General features: G+C 30.8%; 1 non-coding gene across 1 annotated transcript; it reads right to left on the bottom strand.

Moving 5' to 3' along the window:
- Positions 1-7,103: 7,103 nt before the first annotated feature.
- On the bottom strand, positions 7,104-7,220 carry LOC126697987 (U5 spliceosomal RNA). The gene has a single exon (XR_007646353.1). It is a non-coding gene; the product is annotated as a U5 spliceosomal RNA (small nuclear RNA).
- Positions 7,221-8,025: the final 805 nt, after the last annotated feature.

The raw sequence follows: 8,025 nt of genomic DNA, 5'->3' as shown, positions 1-8,025 counted from the left end.
CTTTAATGTACTGAAAAAGATGATAAATCTAAACTATTGATTTAAAACTAATGGTTCAAATTTAGAAAGTCTACGATAAGTTATCATATGAAATATCAAGGATCCTGTTCTTAAAAAAGCATGAAGAGAATATATCAAAGAATTTTAAGCAAGCCAAATCTTAAATAAATAAATATACATATATATATATATAGAGAGAGAGAGAGAGAGAGAAAATATTGATAGAATATTAAGTAATCTATTACATTCTTCTTTTTTTAGTACATTAAAGGCTTTTATATAAAAATATAAAAATCCATGATATAATCCTTCTTTTTAGAGAAAAATCCTCACCTCTTTTTTATCAGAGAGTTGAAATACTTCTATCCAAACCCCAATCTTGTTTGCCAATAGAATCAACAACGCCTTTTTGCCATGTCAAAGTTCTAAAGAATTATACAAATTTACAATGTGTTTACAAATTTGAAGGGAGAGAAGAGTAGAAGGTAACCAGAGGAAGGAGAGGAGTTAGGAGTAAAGGGGAGGGGAATGATATCCCTTCCTCTGTATTAAATTATGAGAATTAAATTTTTTTTTTATTTGTTTAAAATATGTTAGCTTGTTTTGGAAATAGAGGAATTTGAGAAACTGAAATGGAAAGAATAATAATTTTTAACTGATTTTGTTTGCATTCATTATTTGGTAGTTTTTTTAAGCTAAAATTTGTTTTAATGAATTTTTATTAAAATCTCCATAATACCCTTATTTTATTTAATGACATAATAACGCTATAAAAAGGATACTTTTCATTCCATTTTATTTCTTTAAAACTTAAAAAAAAAAATGAGAAATATAATTTATTTTTCATTTTTTATTCAATTTCAGTCATCAATTTTTTAAACTTCCAAACATAAAGCAAAAAATTAAATTAGAATAAGAGAATATAATAATATATCATATAAATTGATAATTATACCAACTTTTTTTTTTTAAGAAATAAATATAAATTGATATTATAAAAGCAAAATGATAATTTAAATTTTCTTAATATAAGTGAACCTCCTCTCTAAATTCTCCCAATTTGAGAAATCATAAATGAAGACTTTGGAGAGGTATTTTAACCCTCCAAATCTCTTCAAACCATTTCTCTCTCATCTTTTTGTTAATTAAAAAACATTCAAATAACGTGAATTAAACCAACCCCCTTCTCTTTTCTCTACTCTGCTTTTATTTCCCTCCATCCAAGTATACCGTTAATTTATTATACCAAATTTAGTATCACTCATTTTAATGATTTAATCTTTGTGAAAATAAAGAAGAAAAGAAAAAGGACTATTTTTTCCTCTATAAAACATGACAAAATCTTCACACAAAAAAAAAAAAGAAAAGAAAAAGAAAACAAAATGAGGTGTTTACTTTTACTTTTAGTCCTTCCCCTTTGACAAAATCTAGTGTGTGTTTGTATTCAGTTTTTTCGTTTCCAACTGCGTTTTGTTCCTTTTTTTTTTTTTGTTTTTTTTTGGTTTTCACGCGTTTTGGAGTATTGCGGTTACTGTTTAATGAACAGTAACCACAAATGTTGACTTTCTGCCGTGAACAGTGCATATATGCACTGTTTACGGACCCACAAATTTCATTTTTTATCAAAATTTTCATTAAAAATGGGTCCCACAGTACTATTCACACATTTAAAAATTATTTTGTTACAATGTTTTCAGTTTTCAGTTTTCAATTTCAGCAAAATAAGTTCTATCCAAACACACCATAATGAAAGTGAGCTCTTTGTTGTATCTGTACACAGCTTTTTAACGCCTCCCATCGTGGCGGAATTGGCTTCCACAACCAAAAAAAGAAAAAAGAAAAAGAAAACTAACTATGACTTTTGATAAAGCAAATTGGGTTCCACCCACCTTTCACGCATTATTTTGGCTTGAACCCACATGTCACCTTCAAGCTTCTTAAATACAGTCAATACTTGGGTCTATGTCATGACTCTTATAAGAAAGAAAATGGTGAAAAATAAAAATTATCATTTTTTTTATTACTTGTAAGATAAAATTTGACTATAATTCTCACTTAAAAAATTAATATAATTATATATTTTGAAAATTTATCTATTGAATTATATGATATTTACTTTTTTACAACAGGATGTAAAATTTTGTGTAAATTGAATTTTATTTACTACTAGATCTATAAATGTATTAATTTTATGATGATTGTTGCTTATTATTATGTCCATATTCAATCATAATTCACAAGTATCTTACTTGAGCAAAAAATATATTCACAATTCAACTAATTAAAATCCATTATAACTTTTTTTCCCCTATTAAACGGATAGTCAACCCCTACAACTAAATTGGGCCTTAGGGCTTTATATTCGGAATAATAGTTTATATAATTATTTATAGAAGCTTAGTCGTTAGGTCAAACATTGAGTGAAAGTCTAAAATGGCTCATCATTATATATATATATATATATATATATATATTGTAATACTCAATGTCCCTTTTTAAAATTTTGATTGAAAAAAATGTTCCTTTGTAAACTGATGGATCACATTATCATATGATGCACAAATTTAATATTGTCCCCTAAATGAGTTTTTTTTTTTAAAAGGTCCCCTAAATGAGTTTGAAACATAAATAGATTCATTATTTGAAAGAAAAATGCTTTTGTTATAAGAAGGTATTACTAAAATTTTCAAATAAAACAATGTGAAAGCCTATTATTTTATCAAAACAGATGTAAATTTTACTCCAGAATGTACTTAATGTGCAAAATGCACTATCACATTATTATATAAGAAATTTTTGTAAAATTTTTCTGTGCATGTATAGTAGCACCTCATTAAAAAATGTCCTTTACTATAGGTCTGGTTTAGAGCTTGAGAAAGCTAGGAAAATGATTGCATTTCACTGTATGTTTGTCACTAATATGATATAGTTAGATTTTTTTTTTTTTTTTTGAGAGAGTTTGAATTTATTACGTCTACTTCTGATGATAACTCTTTATCATCAGACCAAGACATCAATTAATTTTTGGTGTAGGCAAAGATTGAACCCCAGATCTCTTATATAACTATCAGAGACTTTACTAATTAAGATAACTGGAACCCACTATATGATATAGTTAGATTGCATGATTGACTAATTAGATATTAGTAGGTAACATGATTGACAAATTAGATATTATTTTAATTTAATTGTTAGTTAGAGAGAGAAAAAGAGGGAACCAGCAATGCAAAATGCTTAATTAACACAGTCCATTCATTGAAATGGCAATTAAAGGCTAGCTGTTTAAATTTTGGCCTATTCGTATGCAGTTTTTGAAGTTGTGAGGAGCCCTTTTTAAAAAAAATTATTTAATCAACATTAATTCGTCTACGGAGCTAGTGAAGCCATTAATTAATTGCTACCGGCCTTGCAACCTAAACGTACCAAACTCGAAGCCTTTGGACCAGAACGCGTATTGACTCGATGCCAACTACTAAGTTAGCACTAAAAAGTAAAAACTTGTCACAAATTTATTAGCCATCCAATGCCATAATGGAAAATCGGCTTTTAGTTACTGCACCAGTCATTGGATTTTATAGTCGTAGTTATGCATTTGAAAGACAAGGTCTTCTCCCCTCCCCCTCCCCTCCTCCCCCCCCCCCCCCATAAAAAAAGAAAAAAAGAAAAAAAAAAAGAAATTGTATTCTAAAACTTTGGAATCTGCCGAGAGTATTATGGAAAAAATATAGAACCATACTATTTCGTTCTACAATTTTGACGTGACAAATTGTAAATATTAAAAAAAAATGGTGAATTTATATTAGACAAAAAGTTATAATCTATCTATAGTGGCGTCTCCACTTGTTAGTAAGGGTGGCCACCTAGATTTGCTAAAAAAAAATTATGTAAATAATTATTTTTAACTAATCTGATTTGTCTACCTACAAAAAGTTATTGATAAACTTGACATGAGAATCTCAAGAATTTAGGTTCAATAAAAATAAAGTAATGCTATATCCAAAACACTTTTACAACAATTTTGTTAAAAAAAAAAAAAAAAAAAAAAAACTTAGGTGGCAAGCTATTTCTAGTTTTAAACTAGATCAATCATTTACATAACTTTTTTGTTCATCAATAACAACTTGTCACCTATGTTTTGTTGTAAAAATATTATGACTGTATCATTTCACTCACAAAAATAATTTTTGCCTCAAAACATAATCCTTAATCCTTCAAATAAAAATAATAAAAATTTGTCTAAATAGCAGCAAAAATAGTCCAAAGAGAAACAAGATTAATCCAAATAACAAAAAATGAACAAAATATTCAAATTTTTTTTTTAATAATTCATATTTGTTACTTGTTCAACTCATTTTATAAAAATAATCTTTAATTTCATTTTAAAAAAATAATATCATCATTTCACACTCTTTCTCACTTTATTACTCTCGACTTACCATTCTTTGTTCTCACATTATCTCTCATCTATCTCTTCTTTCTTCCTTTTTCATTTTATTGAAGGGAAATTATGAAACTTCATATATTCGCTTTTTTTTTTTTTTTTTTTGGTGATGATAATATATTCAAGTACTCTTTTTATTGGATTTTGTATAATGTAAGTTTCTATTGATTACCTTAGAAAAATTTCTTAGTACCACCACCATCTACTCACATAAGATAGTTTTGAAAAATAGTGTAGTAAAGGTTGTGACTTTAGAATTACTCGATATTATGGCCCAAGCAATTGCGGGGCCCATTGCTTGGGCCCCAGGTTTGACTCTAAGAGGGACATAATTTATACACGTAAACTCTTTAGTACATATATATATATATATATATATGTATGAGTGAAGTTTTATATTAAATAACAATGAGAAGAGTGAGTGATTAATATAATTTATTAGTTTAGTTCAAATTCATGAACTTATAAAGTTTTTTTTTTTTTTTGAATAAACAGTAATACTTATTAGAAGTCTTAAATCGGGTTTATAATACATTACATAATCCGAATACAAAAATAAAAGAGCCTAACCTTTGTAGTTGTAGACTATGGTTATAAATAGTGGACATTAAACACACACAATCAATTTGGAATAAACACTTTATTAATAAAGTGATGTACTATATTTATATTAACCCATTCATGTGTATATTAATTGATATTTTAATAAAAGAAAACAACAAAACATAGCATATTCATTATATTTCCGTTTTTACTACTGTACACCCTTAGTGCGATGGTCACTCCACAAGTATAAGTGATTGTGGGGTGTAGGGGGTAAGGGCCGGGGTTTAAGTTTCCAGGAGTGAGTTTCACACACATATACACTTAGATTAGGTTAGAGTAGAATTCTATCTTGTATAAAAAAAAAAAATTATATTTCCATTTTCTTCCGCTTATGAATTGAATGATTTTTAATTAATAGTTACATAGATACCAGTTATAACTTACGGTAAATATATGTTATTATATAATCATCCCTAATTTAAAAGAAAAAAATGTTTTACTAATATTGTCGAAATTATTTTCATAATTAATAATTCACCTAAATAATACTATTGTTATGTGAGTCCCACTTGTAAGTAAGATCTCATAAGATTTCTTATAAGATAGTTTCATGATATACCTTCTTGCCAAACAAATACTAGATTGATTAAAATTAGCTGAGCTCCCAAGTCCCAACAGTTTACTAGTTTAGCTCCAAATAGTTGCCAATGTTAGTGTGACAAAGAGTTGGGGCTTAATTTGATTTTGGTCTCAAGTCTTATTCTTTACGAGGGATTTTTTTTATTAATAAGAGTATCCACACTAGCTCTTTTATAAATGTGTAAAATACACATTTTGACAACTTTTACATATTTTGAACCAAAAAAACATCCACATCAATCCATTTAAAAATGTGTAAAATCATTTAAAATTTTCAACGAGCTACAGTACCCGTGTAAATTTACATGGGCACTGTAGCATGTGTATTTAATTTTTTAATAGTTTTTTCTCTCTCCTCTACCTGACTCTCACTTCTCTCTCTCTCTCAGGCGCACAACATAGCTCTCACTTTCTCTCATCTCATCCATTTTTCTTCCTCTAGCTTCCACCGATCGCCATCGTCGCCGATGAGAACGAGGTCGAGCAAGCCAAGTCGCTGGACAAGTCCGTCGCCTACAACATGAACGGAGTTCTCCGACGGGTCCATCGCCTAGAATCTCGTGGGTTTTGATACATTTTTGGTTGAGCTTGAAGCCGGCGACCGTCGTGAGGAGGTGGCGGTGTTGCGAGGCACTTTGGTTGAGGCCGATGGCCGTCGCGAGGAGGTGGGTTTTGATCCATTTTTTCTAGTTTTTTGGTTGATTGAGGGTGTGGGTTGGTGGGTTTTGATCTTGATTGGCTTGGCTTTTCTTGTGGCGGTGCTGCGAGGCACTTTGGTTGAGGCCAACGGCCGTCGCAAGGAGGTGGGGTTTGATCCATTTTTTCTAGTTATTTGGTTGATTGTGGGTGTGGGTTGATGGGTTTTGATCTTGATTGGCTTGGCTTTTCTGGTGGCGGTGCTGCGAGGCACTTTGGTTGAGGTCGACGGCCGTCGCGAGAAGGTGAGTTTTGATCCATTTTTTCTAGTTTTTTTGGTTGATTATGGGTGTGGGTTGGTGGGTTTTGATCTTGATCGGCTTGGCTTTTCTAGTTCATTGGTGGGTTTTGATGATCTTGCCATCGATTGGGTGGGTGATGATTTGGCTGGGTGGTGATGATGGTGGCTGGGTGGTGATGGTAGCTGTGGGTCTGTGAGAGAGAGGGGTAGTGAAGGAGTGAATAACAAAAAATTGTAAAATAATGAATATTTTATTGAATAAATGTGTAGAATAGATAAACTGATGTGAATATTTTGTAAAAATAAATGTGTAAAATAGAAAAAGTAAATTTTTCTGTATAAAATAGACAAAAAATTTTAACGGACTGCTCTAAAGTTTTTTGAAATGACCAGTTGTGGACGAAAATGATTTAATGAGTTATGACACTTCTAAAAAACAATCCTTATTTAAGAATTCCAGTAAGTATTATAATCATAATGCTTAGAAAGAAGAGCCAGATTCAGATTTAGGTCAAAGATATTTTATTTCCTTTATAGGAGATTCTCCTAGAGGAGAAACCCCTCCAAAAATAGGCGTATGCCACCATTTGCGACGAACACACGGTATTCTTTAGTAAAAGGCGAAAGAATAATTCGCTCTGTGCTCATCACGTGGCTGCGCATTTGGTTGATACGATCGGTTGATCTACTTATAGTAGCTATCTACACAACTGTAATGTATCTATTCCGTGTGGGACAACAAGTCTAACCACATTTAAAGAACGCGGCTCAATGTGTTACCCTTAATTCTCTTCCAATCGGACAACTATTGTTCAGTTGTTTCCGTCACAAGTTTGGAGCCAATTAAATAATATGGGCTTTCAAAGCAATAACTCTTTGGTGGTGGGGAAGTTGTATTGACTCTCAGAGCTAGAGCTTACAGTGCTGAAAATTAAGATTGTGGTCTGTGCATGATGCCAGAAGGGCATTTACAACAGCACACCGTGCATTATGACAAAAATGGGGCAAGAAACAAGAGTGAATGTCAACTCAAAAAAGTAATACACAGTATGTGATACATCCCAAATTTATAGAAATAATTCTTAGGAAAACTAAACATAATAACCAAGCCTAATAATATATCCCCCAATTTCCTAAGCCTTGAAAACTGTTTATTCTAAAACTATGAAGAGTTTAACCCAAGCCACTTGAATAGATAAGAGATGTTGATTTTCCCATGAATCTTTTAGACTTCTTCTTGGACTTCTTGTTGCTAGAAGTTTTATTGGTACTGCTAATGTTCCTGCATAAGGCTACCTGAGTTTGAAAAGAATTAGTTGAGCTAACCTTGCTTCAATCTCTTTCAATGTCAGCATAGCTTCTTTGAATAATCCACTACTTAGCAACCCAAATCCTTTTTAACTAACAATGTATATAGTTTCTTGTACGTGGATGAAATGGAGGATTAATGAATTGCTGGCAG

Source organism: Quercus robur, chromosome 8 (assembly GCF_932294415.1).
Source record: "Quercus robur chromosome 8, dhQueRobu3.1, whole genome shotgun sequence".
NCBI lineage: Eukaryota > Viridiplantae > Streptophyta > Magnoliopsida > Fagales > Fagaceae > Quercus > Quercus robur.
Note: the sequence above shows the minus strand (reverse complement) of the source record. Positions and strands in the feature narration are given on the sequence as shown.